Consider the following 24,908-nt stretch of genomic DNA (forward strand, 5'->3'; position numbering starts at 1 on the left):
GACCTTTATGTCCTCAAGGTATGGAAGGTTTTTGTTTTGTTTTTTAGTAAGCGTTAACTACAAAAGCAAAGGTCTGCTCGTGGCTTAGGCAAGTTGTGATTTGAGAGGAACAATTTTGGCATATAACCTTTTTGTGTGTTATAACGTGGACGCATTTGTACGTCTATTTCTGTGCTAACTAAGCTGACTCAAATGTTTTAAATCACATTTTCTTCCTTCTTTACTCACTGAGCCTTTCCGAATTCTGACCATGAGCCCAGCACTGTGCCACTGAAACGGAAAGAGGACAGTTAAAATTCAGGGAGGGGAGGCAGCACGGGCGATGGAAGAAAAACAAAAGCCGCGGGAGCAGCAGTCACGGGCCGCCCTCTCCGTGGGCGCAGCGACCCAAGCAAACAGGCCCTGCTCTCGCCTGCTCTGAGACCTGAGGCCACAAGAACCGACATGACCTCCCAAGGCCACCAGCCATAGTGGAGGGCCCAGGACTGCGACCCATGGGGTCGGCTCTGCCCAGCCGCAGTCCGGCCCGCTTTGAGACCACTCCTTCATTTCGTAAGCTCAGTTCCCTCCTCTGAACACGGGTGCACAAGTGGACATAACTCTTGCTGCGCGATCATCCTTCAGATGACCCCAAAACCCATCCTATGGGGGTCCACCACCGCTCATTTTAAAAAAGCGCCACAATCTTTCTTCACCATTTTAGCTTCAGGTAAAGTGAACGAGAGGATAAAATAAACGGGGCTCTATCAAGAACAGAGAATACGTGTTATTTTCTGATCAGAGCACCCCAAACAGCAAAAAGCTAGCAAGAGCTCATACAAATTTAGACTCCAAAACTTGGCTTTATCAACACTCTTAATTTAAAATCTCAAATGTATCAACAATTTTTACTAAAATTAATTATTTCTTTTCCAAATGTGAGCTAACATTTCCCATATTATCAGATCTTACTGTTATGTGGTTCCCTGTCTTCTAAGTTAATTCCTCAATTATAACAAGGTCAGACTATGGAGACACCCAGCACCAAGGACTGGGACACCCAGCAGCAATGCGGGACACCCAGCAGCAATGATGTGGGACACCAGCACCAATGACTGTGGGACACACGGCAGCAGTGACGTGGGACACACAGCACCAATGACTGTGGGACACACGGCAGCAGCGACGTGGGACACCAGCACCAATGACTGTGGGACACACGGCAGCAGTGATGTGCGACACCAGCACCAATGACTGTGGGACACACGGCAGCAGTGATGTGCGACACCAGCACCAATGACTGTGGGACACACGGCAGCAGTGATGTGCGACACCAGCACCAATGACTGTGGGACACACGGCAGCAGTGATGTGCGACACCAGCACCAATGACTGTGGGACACACGGCAGCAGTGATGTGCGACACCAGCACCAATGACTGTGGGACACACGGCAGCAGTGATGTGCGACACCAGCACCAATGACTGTGGGACACACGGCAGCAGTGATGTGCGACACCAGCACCAATGACTGTGGGACACACGGCAGCAGCGACGTGGGACACCAGCACCAATGACTGTGGGACACACGGCAGCAGCGACGTGGGACACCAGCACCAATGACTGTGGGACACACGGCAGCAGTGATGTGCGACACCAGCACCAATGAGCAGTCCATTTTACAGTGTCGACAGACACTTTGCTGCATTTGAAGGGCAGGGGGGGGGTCAAAGTGACGATCTTGGGAGCCTCCAGCATCATGGATAGAGAGTTTGGAGGGACAGAGGATTTGGAGGATCAATCTTCAGAGCGAGCAGACAGGCGAGGCAAGCTGCAACAATGGAGGGACACCTACACACACACACACACACACACTAACAGCACTGCGTCCTGTTACCACACTGCTCCTGCCTGGCCTCTGAGGTGGGGAGGGTGTACAGCATTCAGTCAGCAATTCTTCATTCCCTAGGGAGGACAGGGGTTGAGTTTTTTACTTTAAAAGACTCATCCAGTCATGACTGATAGATTGGTTGAGCCAGGCAGCAAGAAAACTGATGAAAAAAGCAACTCGGAGGGCCCCCTGCCCGAACCTGGTGGTATGTGCACAGGACAAAGATGACCCCATGTCACTCGAGTGCTTTCACACAGAAACCCAAGTTCCCAACGAAGAGAAACCCTAATAGCATCCCTGCAAGGGCCTGCTCACATCATTTTGTCATGAAACCGGTGCCAAGTGCCAGGGGTGTTACAAGAAGACCAAAAGCCATGGCAAAGAGAGGTTTCAGGTCATCGCTGGCTGGCCAGGGCCAAACACAGAGCTGGGGCCTAGTCCACGGTGGCCAGCGCGCAAGCCGACAGCTGTGACACCACCCGGGCAGGCGCTGAAAATAGCCAGGCGTTTGTTTATGTCGCCTGTGTTGACAGACAGCGTCGCAGCCCTTGGGAGGGGCTGCCCGGGGTCAGGGTGGGTCTTGGGGGACACTCAGTCAACAGCGGGACTTCAGGGGAAGGTCAACCAGAGACTGGAGCAAGCAGGTGGCAAGGGAAACAACGGAACTCGACACCCATTTCTCGAACACTGGCTCTGAGGGGCGCCGACGCGAGCCAAGGACGGCAGGGCCCGAAGCCAGCCTGCCGCCGGGACCTCACAAACGAAAACAGCTTTAAAGGACAACCCACAATTAACACGGGAACAATTATCTTCCTAATTTAGGTTAATTTCTACTTCTCAGTGTTAGCTGGCAGGTGGGGGGGGGGCACCCTGGAGACATCTATGTGGGGGCTTTTTATCTTGGTCTTCCAAGTCCACACATTTTATATATCCTAAAGATTTAACACGTCCACCAGCACCGTCCAGAAAAAGGGCCTAAGCTCCGACAGCCTGTCTAGCTGTGAACTCAGGCTGGCGGCCTCCTGGAAGTGGCTGGCTGCATCTGCATGAAAATAGCACCCGTGTCCCCAGGAGTTCCTCCTCCACTGCCCTGTCCTGTGTCCACACACCCCCGCGCATCCCTGGCAGGATGCTGCTCTCAGGGCCCGAGCTCGCACTGCAGAGGGCAAGCAGGTGGGGCCCTGGATGTGGGGTGCTCTGCGGATGTGGCACGCACAGCCACGGGCCCTCGGAGGCAGAATGTCCCAGAGCCGCTGTGCGGCAGAGCCCCGGGCTCCAGGAGTACCTGCCCAGCCCGTCCTTCCCCTCCCATTAAAGGATCAAAGGGCCCCCAGGCCTGCCTCGCAGCAAACACAGAGCTCTGGCTGCTCCTCCACGGCCAAAACACAAACCCTCTCAGCACTTGTTTGTTCTCGGCGTGACGCACAGGCGTTCGAGAGCTTCTGCGATGAGCAGGGCAATGGAGGGTAAACACGGCTGTCCTGGAGTGGAGCAGCGGCCAGGGAATCTCACGTGCTGGCCTTGACCGGGCCGCCCAGGCAGGAAACCAGAGCAGCCCCGGGACCCTTGGCAGGGTCTGCAAACTACAGACTGCCTCACCAGCCCCCTGACTTAAAATGTGTATCTTTAGTTCCAGAAGAGCAAAGAACAGTGTCCTATCTGGACATTAAGGCCAAAATAACGGGCCAGGCCAAGTAAAGTGTGCAATTCAGGAACACCCCAATTCTCCAACAGGAACTACTAGTAAAGAGGGGTGTGGGGTAGAGGAGATACTGTTTCCTTTTTTGGAAAAGCAGTAGGATGGAAGCTCTGTATTGTGTGGATTTTGGGGTGGGCAGTCCCCTTTAAAAGTCAGCCCATTAGCACTCAAAGCAAAGCCCATTTAGGCACTCAAGAGGGAAAAGAACATTTTCAACTTTCGTTACCACCCAAACAATAAACAGGACCCGTTACATAAAGTTTGTTTGCTTGTTTGTTTAATAAAAAGGAGCTATACATCCCTCTAGAAATAAAGTGGGACCACCCACCTGGCCTGCAGATTCAGATCTGGGGCCAGTGGCAGCTACCCGGTGGCCCATGGTCCCCGCTCCCCAGGACTCGCTGGCACTGGGACCACCAGCAGTCAGCCTGGGAGAGGGCTTCTTGCCCTGTGTGTGCTCCCACTCAGCAGCCTCAGAACCGCGCTTCCCAGCGCGCCCCTTGAGCGGCCCACGACTGCACGGGCTACGTGCACCCGGAAATAGGAGGCTTGGAAAGGCTCTTGTCCACTGAGCTCCAGGGACTTGAGACTCCAGGGCCTACCTCTTCCCGCCCAGCTCTGCTGGTGAGTAATTGTAAACATCCTGCAAGACGCAGGGCTTCCAGAAAACCCCATCTTAGAAGTGCCGCCCTGCACTCTCCGGTGGGTGTGAATCCCTGAGGGCAGCTCCCACTGACCACGGGGGAGGCGCAGGCAGGGTCCCCAACTGGCAAGCAGCGGGAGAAAAGTGGGGCTGGGTGGGGCCGCAGACATAGGGGTGCTTGGGCAAGTCGCCTGAGCAGAGCTGCCCGACACTCTGCAGTCAAAGGGGGTCAGTCCAACCCGCAGGGTGGGACCCGATGCCAGCAGAGGCGTGGAAGGACCACGGAGAGCAGCTGCAGGTCAAGGGGCAGGAGACAAGCCGGGGCAGAGCTTGGGGCCCCCACGCTGTTTGCCATGAAGGGATGGCCCAGCCCTCCTCCTGAAGAGGCCCCACTGCCATGTGCAGGCACCACTGGGCATACCCTCCACCAGCTGCCCTTCTTTTCGGGACCATCCACACCCTGCACTGAGATACGAACCTGCGGCGCCCGGACACACAGTTCAGGTGTATGTGCTATGGATGGCACAAAGACCCGAAGGCAGAAACACAGGCTCCATCCTGCCTCAGAAGACTGTAGTGAGAAACAAGCAATAACAAAGACTTGCTAAGCACCTGCTCGGGCCCTCGCGGGCTAAAGCAACACGGGGACTTTAAGTCAGCCACTTGCAGTGAGAAAAAAGAAAGCAATCTTGCTAGAAGACATGTCTAGAAAGAGCTGAGCCATTACAATCATCCCCCCTTTTCTCCCCAGCCCCCACCTCCACTTCCTGCCATATGAACAGTAGTTACCTCTCCCAAGACAGGGTGTTTTCAGTCACATTTATGTGCTCCATCCCCTGGTGACTCAGAGGAGGACCACACTAACCACGCATGTGTCTCCCCAAGGGAAAGCAAGCGAGACCCTGAGGCTGGAGGGCTGGGGGAGTCCTGGAGGGACCTGTCCTTGCTTCCAGGGACGATGAAACCCACCATCAGATGTGTATTTTGGAAAGCTTCCTCTGGAAGCCTTGGGAGAGGCTGGTGGAAATCCGGATTCTACTCAGCTTCCAGGAAAGAGATGGTGGTGGCAGTGGGGACAGCAAAAAAGCAGAGGGATTAAGCAGGTTTTTAGAAGAAAGAACTGCATCTGGGAACCTGATGAAATGTTGAGGGTGGGGAAGAGTGGGGAGTCCTGCCTGGCCCAGGTTTCAGGGGAGGGATGCTATCTTTCTCGGGAGGGAAGAACAGTGATGCCGAACAGTTAGGAACAAAGGGCATGTCCACAGGCGCCCCAAAGTCCATCATGGGCGAGGCTCAGTCCAGGCGGGCTGGACACAGAAAAGAGAGCTGTCAGGGCTAAGCCTGAGCAGGAGCAGGAGCAGGAGGCGGGGGAGCCTGGAAGACCTCAGAGGCAGCCCGGCTCCTCAGCATCTCCCTCGGGGACACTGTGAGAGTCACATGATCAGAACTGGTGAGTCCTCGCACAGCGCAGAGGGCCAGAAAAGCTATGTCCCCGTTCCTATTCAAGGGATGATCATAATCCACAATTAGCCTCGAAGGCTCGACCCATCCAACAGTGGAGACATTGTCAGGTCAACTTTGGGACCAGAGCCCTCTAGTACAAGCTTCACTGCTAACCATTCGCAAAGGGTTTTCTGATGCAGTCCTGCGCTGCATAATGACGTTTCAGTCAATGACAGACCAGACCTACGACGGTGGCCCCATGAGATCAGCACCACATAGCCTAGGTGTGCAGTAGGCTGTACCATCTAGGTGTGTGCAAGCATACTCTATGATGTTCGCACAACCACAAAATCACCTAACAACGCGTTTCTCAGAACGCGTGCCCGTCATTAAGCAATGCAGTAAAACTGTGTAAACTGCAAAACAGCAAAATCTTACATTTATCCAGAAGCCGGTTATATAGAAACCACGGAGACAGAACAAGGACAGAAGAGAAGGGACTGGAAAGAAACACAATAAAGTGGTCACAGTGTGACCTCGGAGTGACGGGACTAGGAGAGGATTAGGAGGGATCTTTTATCCCATCTTCAGATGTTTTTATTCTTTTAAAAATTACCTAAAATAGCGGCCGGCTCTGTGGCCAAGTGGTTAAGCTCGCCAGTTCAGATCCTGGGCGTGGACATGGCGCCACTCATCAGGCCATGCTGAGGCGGCATCCCACATGCCACAACTAGAAGGACCCAGAGCTATGTATTGAGGGGCTTTGGGGAGACGAATTAAAAAAAAAAGAAGATTGGCAGCAGATGTCAGCTCAGGTGCCAAACTTAAAAAAAGAAAGATTTTCAGTTTAAAAGAAAAATTTCCTAAAATAAACAGTTGCCATATTTATGATTAGAAAAAAAGAACAAAGCATGATTGCTTGTTCAAAGAGAAGGTTCTGGTCATTCTTACTTTACAATTTGCTGCTTCTTTCCCGCTTACCCCCTCTAAAGTTGTTTGTGTCTAGTCCACTGTTCCCACTGAGCTTCATTTTATAATTTAAGTAAAATGTCTTCACCAAAACCGACAGCAACAACAAAATCACCACCAACGGTGTTCTGCACCAAGAGACCAGCGAAGGGCCATCTTCTGCCACCCTCTTTCTGAACCAGGTAAGGGGCTTCTTAAGACCCCAGAACCTAGGAACTTGGATGATCCTTCCAGATGCTCCACTACTCTGTTGCACACACACTTCCTTTGCAGTAGCTTCTTTTAGGGCGCCACCGCTCTGACCTTTCCCTCGGGTAAGAGCCAGTGACTGGGGCTCACCAGCAACGAGCACTCGACCACGAACCGACCTGAATCTTCACACGAGAGAACTGGGGATGCCCGCAGCCTCAATGCCCCCACTTTACAGAGGAGGCCACTGAGGCGCAGAGAGCTCCAAGACTACCCAGGGTCCCCAGGGAGAAGCCTCAGAGGACTGATGCCAGCGGCCTTGCCCTTGAGGGCTCTGCTTGCACAGTCAGAAAGCCATCACGCTCAGAGGGCACATTTGCACCTGTGCATTTCACACTCACACAGGCAGGCGCGCACACACGTGCACACATGGCAGGCTTGGCCACATGGGCGCCTTGGGAAGGGATACCGTCGCTGCCCCAAGGAGGAGCCTTTGTTATCAGCCTGCTGTGGGGTCCCTGCCCTCATGCTCAGGTCATAGCCCTGTCCTGCAGCACCGAAGCCCAGCTCGGTTTTTGTTTTCCCTCGTTTCACTGGTTACTGTCTCTCTTTTTCAAATGCACACGGCCAGCAGCAGAGCACTGACACTTAGATGCTAAACGTCATGGCATTTCCCGTGGCCTCAGATGCCCTGCAGGGCTTCCTGGGGTCAGGGACACAATGCCGGCTGGCATTTAAGAGAACTCTCCCTGTTTTTGCAGGACTTAGCATTTATATGATCATTCCTGGCTTTTTTCCCTTGAACATAAGTCATTAAATAACAAACCTCGGCAGTCCTTCCCAATCCGCCTGGGACAATGACATGGGAGCTGCCACACCCCCAGACTCTGGAGAGGCGTGTCCACGGGGTTGAGGCTGGGGCACAGGAATCGGGGTTTTCCATGGAGCCCAGGAGATTCTTGGTGGCAGATAAATTGAGAAAACACTGGATTAATGGTTAAACTCACTCACCAGGCCTATCCAAATCAGACTATCTTAGAACTCTTTGCTCTAATTTCCCTTGACATTCAATATTTGATTATTCTTGCCAAAGAAATGAAACAGTGATCTACATGGTTTCCAAAAGATGTTCCCTGGGGCGCAGAAAAAAATGACAGAAGTTTCATTTCTGTTTATTTTTATATTTAAAAAAAGGAATTAGCTTTAGTCTACTTAACATAAGGGCTGGTCTGCGCCCTCACCCCAGACACTGTCAGGGACCTGGGCAGGCCCTCTTAGAAGCCAGGATGGAAGCATCGGAAGGCCCTTGGGGCCAGGGTTCCCTCCCAGCCTCAGAAGCCTGACTGAGACACTTTGCGGACGATCTGCCAGAAACAGGGACCAGGATGAGCAAGCGAGGAAGCTCCTGTGGCCTCAAACCTCCCTGAGGTGCAGGCGCTCGCACAAACCTCCGAAATGGGGGTGAGGGGCATCTGTAGCTCCATCAACATGGTGGCCTGCTCAGAGGGTGGGACTCTGAAGTCGACTGCACTGCAGAGAGGAACCCCACGCTGACCCAGGAAAGCTGTGTCTGGTGCTGCTGACCGGCCAGCCGGCAAGCCACAAAAGAGCCTCATGCAAGACATGAGCTGGGCACTGGTGCTCAGGGGACCCAGAGCTTGGTGTGAGCCCTGAAGAAGCCCATGGGGTCTCCTTTCACAGCATCATGTTTTTCTCAAGAGAAGGCAGATCCTCTGCCCCAGCTATCACCTGCTACTTCTGGCCAGACCCCAGGCCACATAGCACACCCGCCTGGAGGCTGCGGCAGGTGCCATGGCCGCCCTGCCCAGGGGAGCCCGCACTGCCCTGCCTCCTCGGGGAGGGGGACACCCCCGCCGATGCATCCAAAACACGCACACTTCCATTTCTGCTCCTGGTCACCACATGATGATTAAGGAGCTGTTCTTGTCTACTTCCTAATTGGAACCTCTCTGAAAAAGTGACCAAGGGTAACAGAACCAGCAGCAAACTTTAACACAAAGCACAAAGGAAAACACAGTTTGTACATCAGTACAGTTAGGGGCTTGAGGGTGGAGTCGCACACCGGGGGTCTGCTCACCTTCAGTCTGTGGGGTCACTATCACACTGCAGGGCTCCCTTCGGAAGCAATGGCGATTCTCTTCCCCATCCCTCTACGCAGTGCCCCACGCTGCCGCTGGGGGAGAGCCCACCGTCCCCGCTCAGCATTCCACTCTGCCCAGGTTCACTTGTGGCTCAGGAACCACAGGCACAGGAGAAGTGGCCCGGCAGCAAAGGGCACGGCGACCAGCGCCAGGCCTCGGCAACAGCAGCAGCCAGAGAGTCTCCCATGGGGACTTCCCAGGAGAAGCAGGAGCACAGCTCTTCCCAAGTTTTATTTAAAAACCACACACACACACACACACACACACACATACCCCTTAAAAATGAAAACCACCCAGGGCCGTGGACCCGCTGGCATTTTCTTCACCAACTGCGACCCCTCTGCACCTGCTCTTAGCAGCCCAGGGACAAGTGTAATCATTCCAGGTGTCAGCCCCAATTTTTCTCTAACTAGAATTTTTGTTCAAAGTATTCTGCATCCTCTTTAGAGTTAAAAAAAGAAATGGCCACCGTGATACAGCAGCCACTTCAAACAAGATATCAGGAGGCACCGTGTGAGCAAGGACAGCCTGAGAGCCAGCCCCAACCTTGCCTGACCCCACGGAGTCATCCCTCAGGCAGGACACTGTCTGCCTGGTAACCATATTTCTGCAAACCCCCCTTGTCGCCTCTGCTGGGTCTGGGTGCCCCCAAAAGGAAGGCACACTCTCTCTGCACTAAGAAGGGACCCAGAAAACACTCGGGGGAGGACAAAGAAGGGCAGCCACGCCTGTGGGCCACGGCCACGGCCACGGCGGCGTGCTCAGTGCCCCCTCCCAGTGTCTTCTCCCACTGCTTCTTCACAGACACCCTAGCAGAGCGGTGTCACATGATCTCACCTTACGGGGAAGAAGTGGAGACACGTAGAGGTTAAGTCACCAGCCTAAGGTCACCAGCTGGTGAGCAGCAGCTCAGACTGGAAGCAGAACCCCTCCCCAGCTCTGCAGACAGAAAACCCCAGAGCCCACACGGCACCCAGCACCTCTTCCACGGCACAGGGCACAGCAGGACCACGACCTGACATCCATGCGAAGGCTCTGCCTTTATGCCTGTGTTTGGTTCACTGCTGTTGTTTCAGATACCGCCCACATGACAGCCCAGTGGCCACATCGCTGTGCTGCAGCTTCCCCACCCGTAAGAGAAACCTACCTGATAAACACGTGTGAGAATGTCACCTTGCCTGAGTTCGCTCACTGTTAGCCCCATCTGTCATCAGCTAAGGAGGCCCTGTGGGTGTCAGGCCACACGAACATCACACAGACCTTCCCCACAGAGCCACCAGTCACTGTCGTCCAAGACCTTGCAGACACAGGCTGGGGACAGGCCTGCTCAGGCTGCGCCACCTCAGAGACCACAAACATGAGCAGAACCTTAGGAAGACTGTGTTCACCACTCCAGAACTTCGAGAAACTGTGAGAAAATGGAGACCTAGTGAGTGACAGCTAATTTTCAAAACAGAAAGGTAAATAGGATTCTTCCGATGACGGAGCGACAGGCCCGTCCCACAGCTGCCCAAGTCCAACATCATGACCGCTGCTGCTGCATGCCGCTACCCTGCCACCGCCATCACCAATGTGGACGAGAGGGTGCGAAGAAAAGCCAGAGACTAAGCAAAGACCAGAAGAGATACCCGTGCATCGTGGGTCTGGAAGTTTGCTGAAACCACAAGGGACGAATGCACACACAATATATTCACACAATAAAACAACCAGTGGACCAAAACATATATAAGAAACACCAAATAATTCTCCTAATCAAATGCTGGGGTGAAAGCGAGCTCGGAGCTCAGTAGGGGAATGTCTGGGCATTCCGGAAGCAGGCAGACCTGGCTCCAAGCCAGGCTGCGAGACTGATTTGGCTGGTCCCCTGGACAAGCTGTGGCTTCTCTGAGACCAGCAGGCCACCTAGGCATCAGAGGGGGATGAGACAAGATGCTTCCAGAACCTGACTCATAGTAGGGACCCATACGCACCGCAGCCCTTGCATCTCAGGGGAGACATGGGGCATCTAAGTTCATGTGCACGCACTGCACATAACTCTAGGGTCCAGTGACCCTCGCTGTCGCGATCCCTTTGTCACCATCGTCACTCCAGCTCACAAGTCTCCCAAGTTGCAAGCACTTTACGGGAGATTCCTCATTTACCTACACAACCACCCTGGGGGGCAGCGGCCCCTCTCCCCACATCCTCACTGTAAACTCTGCCTCCTCTAAATCCCAATGAACAGCACGTCAAGGATCAACAGCAACATCCGCTACGTTGACAAAGCCCCGAAACCACGTTAGAGCCACTTACCCAGAACCCACCAAGGTGGAAATCCTCACAGTTCACCTACAGGGGCTGCACATGGCAAAGACCTCAATAAATCACAACACTTCAGAATTATTTTCATCTAATTACTAAGAACCTCTCCTAGACTTAACTGTGTCCTACAATGAATAATATTATTCGCTCAAAAATGTACTGTGTCAGCAAACACCCCTTCTTTGTCAAATATTTAAACCTTGGGAGTGAGTGGCAGCCGGCCACCATGAATAGTCCCCAAAAGTCAACACATCAATGATCAAAAATTTTTCTTTTAACAGCAGAAAGGCTACTACCAAGCAAAGCTATGTCAGACGGGCACGACGTGGCGCGATGGCCAGGACAAAGGCACTGTAATTTATCTGAACAATTCAAGCGAAACACTTGCGTGGCATAATCCCAGACAGATGCTCCGGGTTCCCTGGTGCAGCAACGGTGCTCGGAGGCAGAAGCAAGAAGAGGTGAGCGCGCCCTGGCGGGGTGCCCTTTATCAAGCGTGTGCGATTCGAGGGCAGCTATGTGCATTTATTCGTATTGATGTTTAACAGGCTAGTGACCAACATTTACTTACTGGCTAAGTAATTTTCAACAGTATCCACAGCAACGGAATAGAATCCCCTGAGTGAGAAGAGTCAGGGGTGGAATCGAGGAGCGAGCTCCGTCTACACTGGTTGACTCCCAGTGAGTGACTTCACAGACCCTAAACTGAGTACAGCCCATCTGGACGTCCGTTTGCCTGCATGTCCAGCTTCCCCGCCCTGCTCAAGCCGCCTGCTCCCGGGGCGTGTAACATGAGAGGGACACACCAGACAAGCCAAACCAGCGACAGGACTCTGGCCGAGAGCCTGCAGGGACACAGCTGAGGACAGAGCAGATGGAGAGGGGGAGGAGACCAACACAGGGCGGGGGGTGGCGGGTGGGGAGAAAGAGAAAGACAGAGAAGAGTGGATGATCTTGCCCGAGGACCTCTGCAGTTGTGTTCCATGCATTCCTCCTGAATTCCATCAATGCACCCCTTTTTCTCGTGCCACTCAGGGAAGGTCTGTTCCTTCGACCAAATGCACCCTGCCTAGAACAGTCAGTGCGTCCGTCTCTGTATCTCAGGACATCCCTCATGCCATCTTCCAAACAGCCTTGAGAAGAACCAAAAATTCAGCAGGACTGACGCTGCCCAGGCCACTCACTGCTCCAATATCCCTACTCCAACACGACCACTTCTCTTTTTGATCCCACCTGGGAAATTCAGAAGGATTAAACCTTCTATTTTCAAATAACTGAATAAAGAATGGATCCTCGAGCCCTCAGTCTAGAGCCTCCTTAGAGCTGCGCTGTAGGTAGCCACAGCCACGTGTGGCTACTTAAATTAAAATTAATTAAAATTAAATGAAATTTAAAATTCAGTTCCCCAGTCGTCGTAGCCACATCTGAAGTGCTCTCCAGCCACACGTGGCTGTGGCTACCAAATTTGTCAGTGCAGCTATAGGTCATCTCCATCCTCACAGAAAGTTCTAGATTAGAGGACCAAGGACGTCTCTTCTTTATAAGGCTGCCTTTGTTTCCAGCGTCTTTCCCTCTTCCTCCAAGCGAGCAGGGGGGGAAAACCCTCCCAAACGTACTTGACTCTGTTCTATAAATGTGGATTAAGCTGGATTGAGTTTTCCTGCCGAATGGGAGTGAAGTACAGAAGTGGAAACAGCACACCTTCGGTTCCCAGTGAACCCCAGGGAGTTGTAAAAACGCCCAGCTTTCCCCTCACCAGTTCTTACAGAGTTTTTCCAGACTGCTCTTTTCCTCCTCTCTCCTTTTCCATGACTGCATATTGCTTGACGGTGGGAAGAAATGAGGGAGAAGGAAAAAGCAAGAAGCCCATTTTACTCATTCTATCCATCCATATCCACGTTGTTCCCGCAGGGCTGCAGGGGCACCAGTCTCCACAGGGCCATGTGAGAGCCCTCCCTTGGGGCAAGGGCCATTTGCTCTCTGCTTTTCCCCATTCGGGGACCAGAAGAGCTGAGAAAGGAAGCTCTGACCCTTCTCCATGCCCTGGCAGTGCCTATTCCGCCACGTCTGCTCCTATTTCTTCCCTCAGCCCCGATGGGGAACTACGCCTTTCCACGGGAGCCCCTTATGGGAGATGCCTGGCTCCCACCTCCTTCACTTACCAGACAGAGGCACCCTCTGGAAAGGAGAGCACCTCCTCTCTCGCTGTGCTCTCGTTCTGAAAAGCCTGCCTCCCATTCCAGCCACTATCGGAAATGATAACAGGTTTTGTGGTGTATTTTTACAGTTCGTGAGGTTCTCACTCCTGTGGAATGTTCCTCCTGCCTGTTTGGCCCAAATGTAACTGTCCTCTATCTGCTCTTAAAGTAACCACGAGTCTCAGACAAGAGCAGCAGGCCAACAGCTAACGATGCCAAGCTGGGCCTTCCACATTGGGCCACATTTTCAATCCTGCTGATGCTTTATTCATTTGTTTATGAAAAATGTAGGAGGCAGATGTAATCAACGCTACAGTGCTCCTGCACTTGTGGTTGCTGGACGGAATCTCTGACCGCGGTTTGTTTCTCCGTCGGAAGCCTGGTTGCTCACTACCGTTGAAGAGATTATGCCTAAGACCGAAGCTACTCAGCTTTTTCTTCTTAAAAAAAAAATACACAAAGGAGGCCTCGAGTCCTCTGCTAGCACGTCATCACTGTGGAGTCAGGAATAACTGATTCCATAGCCATGGAAAGAGGGATCAGTGCAGTCAGCGACGTCTGATGATACAGACAGCTCACCAGATGGACTAGAAAACCCCTAATGCCACAGCTCTCTGCCGACAGAGAAGAAGCTCTAACTCCTGCAGGCCTCACTTTGAAAAAATAAGGACTCTGTTCTGGGTGGAAAACAGTATTCTCCAGAGGAGTGTGTCGAGCTTTCACAGTGAACGGGCAGGCGGTGGCAAAACCCAGACACCTATGTCGGCCAAAGGAGCCACGACTCAGAAGTTTCCAGGGACCTCTGGGTGGGTCTGCTTGAGAGTCAGCGCAAGGTGCAAGTGCCAGCAAATTGGTCAAATTAAGACCAATCACACAGGACTACCCCTAAGGCTCGCCCCACTGGGAAATGGAGGCAAAGAGTGGAGGTCTCTCCAGGGAATCTAGGTTCTCGAAAAACGCAGCTCTCCTTGATGTACCTCACAGATACCTAGCACATCAGGAAAGAACAGCTTCTCACCCTGGAGAGGACCCCACGTGCTCCAAACTTCTCAACCAGTCCTGTCTCTTTGCTAGCTATGCAGTGGAGGGAACCAAGCACCCCAGGGACATGTGGTAGAGATGGCCCAGCTGCCAAACCCTGGCTCCAGGCACCCCCCCCTCCCCAAGAGACGAGCGCCCTCCTCTGCTTCCCTCTGGGCCTGAGAGCAGCAGCCACAGGCATGGGAGGTGTTTTAAACGAGCTGTCCATCAAGAAAACCATGTGAAAATCGTTCACTCTTAAGATAGCAAGCCCCCTTACTCTCCCCTGAAGTCCCTCTGTGGTAGGACTCCTCCCCATCAGAGGGTCCTTGCTGTCTGGGACATGAAAACTAGTACTCCCGAGCACGACAGAGAGGAAGGAGCCCAAGTCAGGGAGGGGATGGAGACAGTATCGCCTCCCTGTCCTGAGTGGGCACCTGGAGGCCACCTTGGTGTATGGACGCCCGGCCCTGGAGGACCAGCCTCTCTGGCTTGGTGAGAAGACAGAGCCACGACAGGCATCGGGGGATCTGAGGGGCGGGGCTCCTTGGCAGCCCCCAGGGCTTGATGACTTGAAATAAATGTTTCTTGCTTTTTATCTACTCAAACGTACTTGTTTTTGTCTTTCTCTGGTGCCTGCTTGAAATTTCACTTCCTCTCTTCATCAAGACCTGTCCGTCAGTTGTAAAGGGAAATATTCTTCATCCTTTTGCAATCATTTCCAAACGTCTCTGGCGTGGCCCTGAGGGTTTGAGACCCCGGGGTGTGAGGGCAGCCGTGATGGTGGATGAGCAGCCGCCCACCCGTTTGCTTTTCCACTTATTTTCTCACTACAGCTGCTTTGCTTTGTTCTCTTCTTGAAATCCTCTTGTCATCATAACGTTTTCAGCCTCTTTTTTTTTAGCTCACAGTTGAGGAAACCAACCAGTTGAGTGGTTGCCTCAGTGATTTGCTAATCAAGTGAAAAATTCAAGTCAGCCCTGCGCTGCCTATGTATCTGTAAAAATAGCTCATTTGTAAACTGCAACCTGCGGCAACCAGAGCCCTCGTTCCCCATTCTTAAAAAGGACCTTTGGCAACTGTGTCTTCTGCATCCGTGGCAGGGCCCTGCGGTCACCCACACCTCTGGGAAGGCCCGGGCACAAGAGTTTCTGTTGGGGACCCTGGAACTTATTCAACTCCCAAGGTCCCCTTCCCCTGGTGTTCCCGTCAATGTTCAGCACCGAGGTCCCAGCTCCTGACGTGTGCCTCTGTATCCATCGGCCTCCCGGATCCTTCCTACCCTCTCCCACCTCAGCCCCTCCCCTCGCTGAGTACACCCTGCAAGGCTGCCAGCCGAGCTCTGGAACCAGACCGCCTGTGGCCCACCCCCAGCTTCCCCAGTGATGACAGTTGACCTCAGACAAATTGCCTAACCTCTCTGGGTCTGTTCCTCATATGCAAAATGGGCTAAATGCAGCAAATGTGCAAAGCCAGAGCTGGAAAGCCCTTATCCACGTGAGCTTCGGCAGGAGTCAGCAAACCCAGTACCTGCTCCAAGAATTTTTAGTATCTGCCGCTGCGAGGATCAAATGACATAAGCCATGTAAACACTGGGCGAGTCAGGAGCATGAAACGATACTCGGTGACGGCTCGGTGTCACTTCCATTATTAATAATTTGAAAAAGCAGATTAACACGCCAGGCCCCACTTAATTCTCAGGGCTCCCGTGAGGCTCAGCTGGAAGAACGTAACATACAGGAAAACACACTAAGAACTCAGTGTGCAAAATAAATTGTTCAAGTCTGTTTAAACTTCTTGCTCCTTCAAAAGGCGTGCTGTTTTAAAAGGGGATCTGGGCCTGAGGAAAAGTTTTACACAGCTGACGATGTTCCCTGTTGCCGGGCTCGGTAAACACCACTGCATCCCGTTAGAAGCCCAACCACTGTGCTGTTCCCTATGCCTGTGGACACTGAGGGTAACTGTCTGTCTCCCCATCTATTTAATAGGGATTAGGAACGACCCAGTGCGTACGTCCCAAGCAGGAACAAGACTCCACACGTGATTTTCTAAAGTTAGCAAAAAGAAAACCATATGAAAACGCAAATAGTTTAGAGCCAAGATCTTCGTGGTGACCCACACAGCCCAGCAAATGGCAAACGGTGAGGTCCACACAGTCCAGACGTCATCCCTTCCCGTTACTCGGGAACGTCCAGCACTTTCCTCCAGCTGGCCTGGGGTGTGTCAGGAGGCAGTGGCCTGTACAGCAGGCTGTCTTCTTAGCAAAACCCTCGTGTGGGGCAAACACACCCATCGCAGTGCTGGCACATGCTGAAGGCTCATTAAGAGTTTTTTCAATTTAAGTAGAGGCAATAAATTAATTTGAATAACACGAATATAGCCACACTCATGTGAATTTTTTTTGCTGTGTTTTCTAACTGTAATTACAATAACCAAGTGATCAGTTTTCTTGCGTGTTGGTGTCTGTAGGTTTCTCTAAGTGGTGGCAGGTCTACCGGTAGCTAATGTCGAGAGTCTGGTTGGCAAACCTTCATCCTCATTACATTTCCCGGGCAATGGCAGGAACATTCTTCATTCCTTCTGCCCAGACAGCTTTGCTGAGTGCAGTTCAGTGACGCTCTATGCGTCTATACCTCCTTCACTGGGGAGCCTGGGTCTCCCTGAAGCCATGCCATGGCAGCATGCGAACGCTGGTGGCGTCCTCCCCAGGCACGAGGAGCTGGTGGCAGGATGGCCCAGCTTCTCCCCCTTTCTTTGTAGAAGCCACTCTGCCAGGGCCCGAAAAGGGGCAAGAGGCTTTCTCATTTTTCTTTTTCTTTTTTTCTATTTTTGTATATATAACACTATTTCTGCATGAACTATTTTCAAAAGAAAATGCCAAAATAAGTTCTAGAAGTTTCCACATTTGTAGGCAGAATAAATGAGAACTCAGTTTGGTTTTCAATCATGTTCAAATTATTTGCATATGTGCAGCTTAGTTTTGTTTAGTTACTAAAGTCTGGCCATCCCTAGACGAATGGACCAATGAAACTTGTATTTCAAGTTTAAATATATTTACACACGCACACACACACAGACGTGTGCACATGTTTAAATTTGTATAGATGAATCTAAAGTTAGCAAACACTTTTCCGACGTCCGTTACCTAGACACCTTTGGGGACACAGCTGTCACTGCCCTCACAGGCCAAGAATCCAAGCAGCATTCAGGACGACCACGCAGGCAGCAAAAACAGAGAAACACCAAGTCACCAGTATCTGATTAACGAAGTATTGTGGGTAAACTCAATGTTATGGTGACTCCCCCCTCGCTGAAATTATTGCTAGCGTTCTAGACTGCCTGGCTTAGTAGGTGAGAATCATTATATTTACATAATTATTTAATGATTCAAGGTCTCAGAGAATACTGCCACCTGTGGTCAGTCTTGCTTCTAGGAACTGATGAGGGCTCTGGGTTTATAAGGACCCAGCTCCTCCCCAGGAAGTCACTTTTCTGATCACATCCCTGATTTCCCCTTGTTTTCCTATCATTCCCATCTCTTCATACACTTAGAAGGCAGGAAAAGTTCAGCTCCTGCAGTGACTGCCAAGGCCCATTGGTGGGATGTGAGCCACTGACCCAGGTCAGAGGTCAGTGACTGCAACCAAGGACACAGACTTCCTGACGGACACAAGGATCTCAGAGGCCATCCCAGCCAGGCCTGTTCACTAAATGTCACCCACTGGGGGCTGGTAGTGTTTGACTAATACCTGATCCGAGGCCAAGCGAGCCTGTGTGAACACGCATCTGGGTCCCACAGCAGACCTTGTCTTAGTCATCAGGTCAGCGCCACACTGACCACACTCCGGTTCCAGGCCTTCACAATCACCACGCAAAACGTAAGTTGGAAAATGTGTTCTTCATTTAAACCATTGGATGCCTGCTCAACAGCAGGGCCAGATGCCTGGGGCAAGGTCCCCAGCTCCCCAAGTGTCCTTCCTGTACCCCTGGCTCCACCCAGCTGACGGCAGGACCAAGGCCCTCGGGCACAGCACAGCCTAGCCCCAGTGCCTGCCTGGTTTTAAATGGTGATAAGGGGGTGAGATGGGGGGCAAAGGCAGGACCCCACTCCACCCTAGATGCTCCAGATGACAACCAGGTAACCCCAGCCTCATTTCCCACCAAGCCCCATGCCTGGTGGGGACTTTCAGTGAGAGAACCCTCTGGAAGGGGCTGCTGAGATGCATAGGGATGTTTGGGGGTTCATGGGGAGGGCCTGAGCCTCCTGTCCCCATCTCCCCAGGGAGCTCCGTACCCAAGCTTGGCAGGATTGGGGAGCAGCAGGAGTCACAGGGGCCACAGGCCAGGGAGTGACAATGTGCATTCTCCTCCAGTTCATCTTCTGGCCTCAAACACTCCAGTGAGCCCTTCAAGGGCTGAGCTGTCAGAATGATCCTTTCCAGGCTGTGCCCCCGTGCACTTTGCTTTCTTTTGGCCTCAGGGGCCTGGAAGGGTCTGGAAACCTGGCATGAAGGAAGAGAAGAGCCCCGGGCGCAAAGCTCAGGAACCGGAGTGGGCTCCATGCCCCAGTGGCCATCCTTGGCCAGGCCGGGGGCTGCACCCAGGACCCTCAGGGAAACATGAGTTGTTTTTAGAAACACGAAGAAGGGGTTATATTTAGAAACAAAGCACCACAGAGCCTGAAGACATGACAGCGGCCTCCCAGTAACACCGGCGGCCCCTGCTGGGACCTGGGACAGGAGGGGTTTTGCGGGGCAGGTGCCTGGACCCCCGGAGGGCTGGGTGGCCAGAGGTCCTGGGCTGAGCGGTCAGGAGGCCGTGTCCTCCACATCCTCGAGCCGCTCTCACACTGCCCCAGAAACTGGCGCTGCTGCTCCCCAAACCTCCCAGGACTTGCTGCGGGTTCTGAACACGGCCATCTAAACAGTCCGAGGACCGCTGTGGCTCCAGAGAATGATCAGGAGAAGCTCCACCTACTCAGATAATGTTCTAACAGCCACACTGGGCCTGCCAAACTGTCGGGGGGGATTTTTTTCAAGTTCTCATTTAGAACCAGCAAAACGGAGTCAGGCCGTTCGAGAGTTGTACATTTTCTTCCCAGCTCCGTGGATTCAGGAATGGCCGCACGCTGGTCTCTACAGCATCATGTTTTGTCAACATCAGGATCTCTGCCTCTCGCTTCTGATGTTCACACACAAACTAAACACACAGGCCCAGCAGCAAAGGCCCAAGGAAGGCCCCTTGTCCAGCCAGAAAGGAAGGCCACACAAGCGTGGGCTGAGAGAAGCAAGACAGCCCTGCTCCTGCAGCCCTGCCAGGGCTGATCCCAGCCGCAGCCCCTAACCCTGAGACCCTGCACAAGGCATCCACCCTCTCTGTGCCTCAGTTTCCTCCTCTGTGAAATGGGGGTCATAAAAGGACCTACTTTTACAGGTGTGTTTTGAGGATTATGTAAGAAATTTCATTCACACACTTAGCACGGGGCCTAGCCCCCAGAAAGCACTCCATAAATACTAGCCATCGTTTTATAGATGACAGAGTGAGACTCCCGGAGGGGAAGGCCATTACCCTTGGGACTAGCCACAGACCTGGTTCTGCCTCCCTGGGCTGGTGACACAGAATGACAGTCTAACTTGAGTGGCACTGAGCACGGATTTTCCTAATAAGAATTTCACACTTCTATGAGGTTTCACGGCGACTCAGGAGTGAGCACCATGGCCAAGATTCCTAGGTTTCTGTTTCCAGAGGGTCTTCTGAACAAAGGAGGCATCTGCAGATCTCTCTGGAAGATCAGCACCAATGGAAAATAACAATAACGGAGATATTTTTGGTGTTTACACAAAAGTAAAATACGCAACCAGCATCCTCAGCCGTCCATGGCTCCCAGCAAGTGAGGCCCCATACTTCTGATGTAGGTGAGTTAGTTTTGCATATTTCAAAAGGGCAAAGGGCCGTGTTCATGGGAGAGTCCATGTAGAGTGGGGGACCAGGGCCTCAGGGTTCCAGGGAGATCGAGCGCAACCCTGCAGCCAGACGCAGGGCTGGCCCCACAGACCTCTAGCATTGGCAGCTGGGTAACTGAGTCCCCCTCTACACCAAGAGTTCCGTCTGCCAGCAGCCGTCTCTCCCCACGGACCTCTGCATGTGGCCTCAGGTCCACTCCCTGCCATGCGGTCAAGCCCCTCACCAGCCGACACTCCGATCCCCTTCAGTCTTGAACCCAAACCCCTCCAGAATGCATCGAGGCCAGCGGAGGTGGCACAATGCCACTGTTCCCCCACTCACTGAGTTTATACGTCCTAAGTTGACTCTAGGTAGCAAGTCACCAGGTTCCTCAGAACAACGCTCTGCAGTTACATAACAGAGCTGGGAAATCCTTTACGAGTTGCTTAAAAAAGAGTTAATCACACTGAACGTGGACTTTACCTTCAGCCAAGGCTTTTGCTGAGATCCCAGGAGCCCCTCGGAAGCCGGTCCTGCCGGGGCTCAGCCCGCAACAGAGGAGAGCGCTCACGTCGCGCCCTCCCGGCGCTCGCTGATGAAGAATGCCTCGCTCCGCCCCGACATCTGGTTTCTATTTCATACCCATGTTGTCACATTACATAACAAGCAGATGATACGCGGGGTCGCCACAAGACTTTCGGCTCAAGATGTCCAGAGAACGCCCCAGAAGGCTGTTTATACTCGGGCTCACGAGAGTTCACCAAATCTGTATTAGTGCGGAAGCTGCACCATTCCAAGCTAAACTCAGCACTCCCAGCTGACGCCCTCGGAGCCAGAAGCGAGACCACGCCTGCTCGGAGGCTTTGATTTGGACTGAGGTCCGTTCCTAACTTCTTCCTCTCTTCCACATTCAAAGTGGGCAAAGTAGAAGTCATCTGTGGCCTGAACTTAATTTTCCTGCACCTGGAAAGAGGCCTCAGCCTCGAAGATGTACAGGAAGGTGGCTGCACAGTGGACCATGGAGATCGAGTGAGAAAAGGCCAGGAGCCCCTGCCAGCGAGGAGACGGGTGGGACCAACCCAGGGCAGAAGCAGGACTTCATGGCACACGGAGGGAGAACATTGGAGCGAATGTTCTAGAAGCTCTGGAGCCTTATCTAGAAGCAAATGTTCCACCCTCCCCTCGGCTTACTTGGGAGGTTGTGAGGATTACTGTCAATGCCACCGCACACTTCAAGCTCTCAGTGTCGCAATGTCCAGCGTGGAAGCGAGGAGCCCATCTAGAGAATGCGCCCCTCCAGGGCTGCCATCTGCCATCTCAACCCACCAGAGCACGGGGGAGGGTGGCCAGGGCAGGCCTGGTGGCCAGCATCTGGCACAAGGGTGCCAGGGACACGGAGTTTCTCCAGAGTCGCCTGGAGCAGCCCGTGAGTTCGGTCACGAAGAATCAGCCTCCACGGGGGAGGCGCTCATCTGACAGCAAGGCTGCTAAGGGCTCCCTGCAGGGCAGAAATCATACCACGCAGCCAGCAAAGTGTCGTTGGCTGAGGGGTCCAGGGCCATCGCTCTGCCGCCAGGTGAACCCCTACGCCCACGGGGAAGTGAGAACTGAAAACTTTCTTATTAACGCACAGGAGCAGCAAGGCTGACTTGATTGGGAGAAAACCCGAGGAGCAGGGGCTGGGGGCTGGCAGGTCCCAGTCGTGGGGGGAAGCCCCAGGGCTCCTCGTGTTTCTCATCTCCCCCAGGCTGGTCGAGGCCTCCGCACAGTCGGAAGGACAACACTGTGTGTAATGATTTTGGATTTCGCCTCCTCACTACACCAGAGACCGTGTGTGCTTGTTGGGGAAGAGCTATTTCAAGTGCAACCTTCCACACGCCATGGCACAGTTTGGCTGTAAGAGAGGGCAGTGTCCCCTGGGGAACCTCAGGCTGGGGCTGCGGGAAGGCCTGGCTGAGGAATGGCAGGACCTTGAGGCCCACAGGCAGAGCGGGCCAGAACTTCAGGCAGAGGAAACAGCACAGGCAGCCAGCCCCTCATAGGCAGGGCTGGCCCTCTGCCCCCTAGAGGGCAAAGGGTCACCAAAGGGGATGAGCAACAGAGGCCCCCAAAGCATAGCTAGGAGCTAGACCCCAACACCACGGAGCAGACGGAAAACACGCCTGTGAGCAAGAGGTTCAGAGAGCAGGATGGCTGTGGAAGATGTCAGGGCGCCCTCTGCGGTGACGGCCATGTCCCCAGCTAACAGGTGAGGGGCTTCCGGAAAATGTTCTGTAAATATATGGCCATTTTCCTACTCTGGGGTCCTTGCTGTGGACAGTCGTGCTGCCCTTTGCTTACTGTGTCGATCTGGTTACGGCCAGGGCAAGGCGAGCAGCCAAGAAGAGTCGATATGCTCCAGCAGCGGAGGCCAGGCCAGGGTCGCCGTAGGCAAAGCAGGGCCACTGAAAAACACACTTTTCCCTAAAAAAGCCCCTAGACGAAATGCTTTAATGGCACCTCTGTGACCTGACACCTGAAGATTACCCCAGCGTGCAGCCACAGGCTGAGAAATGCCTTTCGACGTTCGGCGGACGCCCACGGCTGGCTGACCCTGGCAGAGCTTTTCACGTACTTGCAGTTTCACTCGAAACCACTCGAACATTACCGTGCACCGACTACGTGCTGGCCCTGCTCTCATGGAGCTTTCCGTCGAGGGGCAGTCAGACTGAGACAAGAAAGCCCCCGAATAAACTGACCCTCTGCCCCTCACAAGCAGGGTCTCCACAGAGGTGTGCGGGCCTGGAGGGCATGGAGCGCTGGTTTGAGCGTTAGGATCAACCGCAAACTTGTGACTGAACCACAGAGTGGGAAGACCGATCCAGCCCCACAGTCCTAACAGGGATGGCGGATGCGACAGAACAGCAAACCCTGCCGGGACAGCAGGTCCAGCCCTTCCCGGCCAGCTCCCTCTCCCGGGCTTCCCACGGGCCTCAACTCCCCCTTCTCTCCCCGCTGACCAGGACGTCCCAGTTCCCTCTCCCGGGGCAGTGTCTGCATATCAATGTGCGCAGACTGCAGACACGCCCTTCCCTTCCACTCCTGCCTCCTTCAGGTTCACATCTGTCATCTGAATTCAGTAGAAGTTCAGGCTCTGGGGGTTGCCCAGGATGGAGGCCAAACCTGCACCTGCATAAGCAGCAAGGAGGACTGGCTGCAGAGTCCCCAGGGCAGCTCCCAGAAACGGGAGACCCTTCAGAAAGGCGGACATGAGGCAGCATGGGAGCCTTGGGGTCCAGCGCCACCAAACGTCCCAGGTCTGCCTAAAGCAGTGGTCTGCCTGCCCTCTGCCCCATCTCGCTTCTTCTCTGGCATTCAAAATCAAGTGTGGTGGCTCCTGGGCCTACGCATCCCCAATTCCACCACCAGACACCCCAGCCCCAATGTGGAAGACCCCCAAGGAAGGGGCTTGCCACTGGTACTCCTAACCAGGACCAGGCTCTCCTCCCCTGGGGCAGGGGTGCATCTCCTATAAAAGTAGAGAAAGAATAAACCAGTGCCTGCTCCAGGCCCCCCGGTGCCCAAGCCTTGTTTGAGAACTCTCGACAAGAGCTGCGGCCTGAGCCTATGGGAAGGTCCCCAAGGAAGGTGCCCACTGGCACCACTGGGGTCAGACCTGCACCTTCACTCCTTGCCAGCTGCCTCTCACCAGGAAGCTGAGCCTGGGCAGGGCCGCTAGGCAGCCCTTGGGGCCTCAGGGCAAAGGGGACAGTCACTGGCATTCCCCACTACACTTTACTCAATCAGCCAGTGAGAGAGGATGAATCCTGATCAGGTCGCCCTGCAAACCAACCCCACCATCATCTCCAACAGGTGCCAACGCTGTTTGCCAACATTTTAAAACAGCCACACAGGCATGGGACAGACTGTCTGGTTCAGAGTTTCTTCTGCAGGTCAAGGGTGTCAGTTCTAGTTTACAAAGAAGACAGAATCTCACAGAGTGGGGAGACCCCCTCGGCAGCCTCATGGCCGAGCTTCCCAACATGCAGCCCCATCCAGAGCTCTCCTCACCCCTGGGCACCCAGCATGTCCACTCTCGCACTCAGCAGCCTTCATGGCACGCGAGTCAAGATGCCCAGGGTCACTGGCACACTTGTTTTGCACGATGTTGCAATGTTTGGCACCAGCGATGCAGCACAGCCTCAAGACAGCCAATGTGGTCCGTTACACAGGGCAGCATTTGCCACGTGCTCTGCAAACAGCAGGCTGAAGTGTTCTTAGCTAGCGTCAGCTGTCTCGATCCACAGACACATGACACCTAGCATTTCTTTCTGAACATCCGGGAAATGGAAAGGCCTGAGCATTACCAGCAAGGTGAAAATGACAGACCGAAGACATGAAACAACAGTGAATACTGAGGACCTCATAGGAATGGAAGCCCCTGACCTGGATTTCACAGGTAAGTTGCAGAGTAGAACACGACGGGAGAGGAC

At 53.4% G+C, this 24,908-nt stretch overlaps 1 protein-coding gene across 10 annotated transcripts in view; it reads right to left on the reverse strand.

Moving 5' to 3' along the window:
- The window catches only part of HDAC4 (histone deacetylase 4), a 327,295-nt gene that overhangs the window by 222,690 nt on the left and 79,697 nt on the right, over positions 1-24,908 (reverse strand). For 3 of the 10 annotated variants that reach the window (XM_070269644.1, XM_070269645.1, XM_023642727.2), the window contains exon 1: positions 20,920-21,052. The exons of the other annotated variants lie outside the window; for them this stretch is intronic. The gene's annotated coding sequence lies outside the window, so the exon portion shown is untranslated. Of the gene's footprint in view, positions 1-20,919; positions 21,053-24,908 lie in introns of those variants that run through there. 10 annotated transcript variants of the gene reach the window in all.

The sequence above is a fragment of the Equus caballus genome, chromosome 6 (assembly GCF_041296265.1).
Source record: "Equus caballus isolate H_3958 breed thoroughbred chromosome 6, TB-T2T, whole genome shotgun sequence".
In the NCBI taxonomy this organism is placed as follows: domain Eukaryota; kingdom Metazoa; phylum Chordata; class Mammalia; order Perissodactyla; family Equidae; genus Equus; species Equus caballus.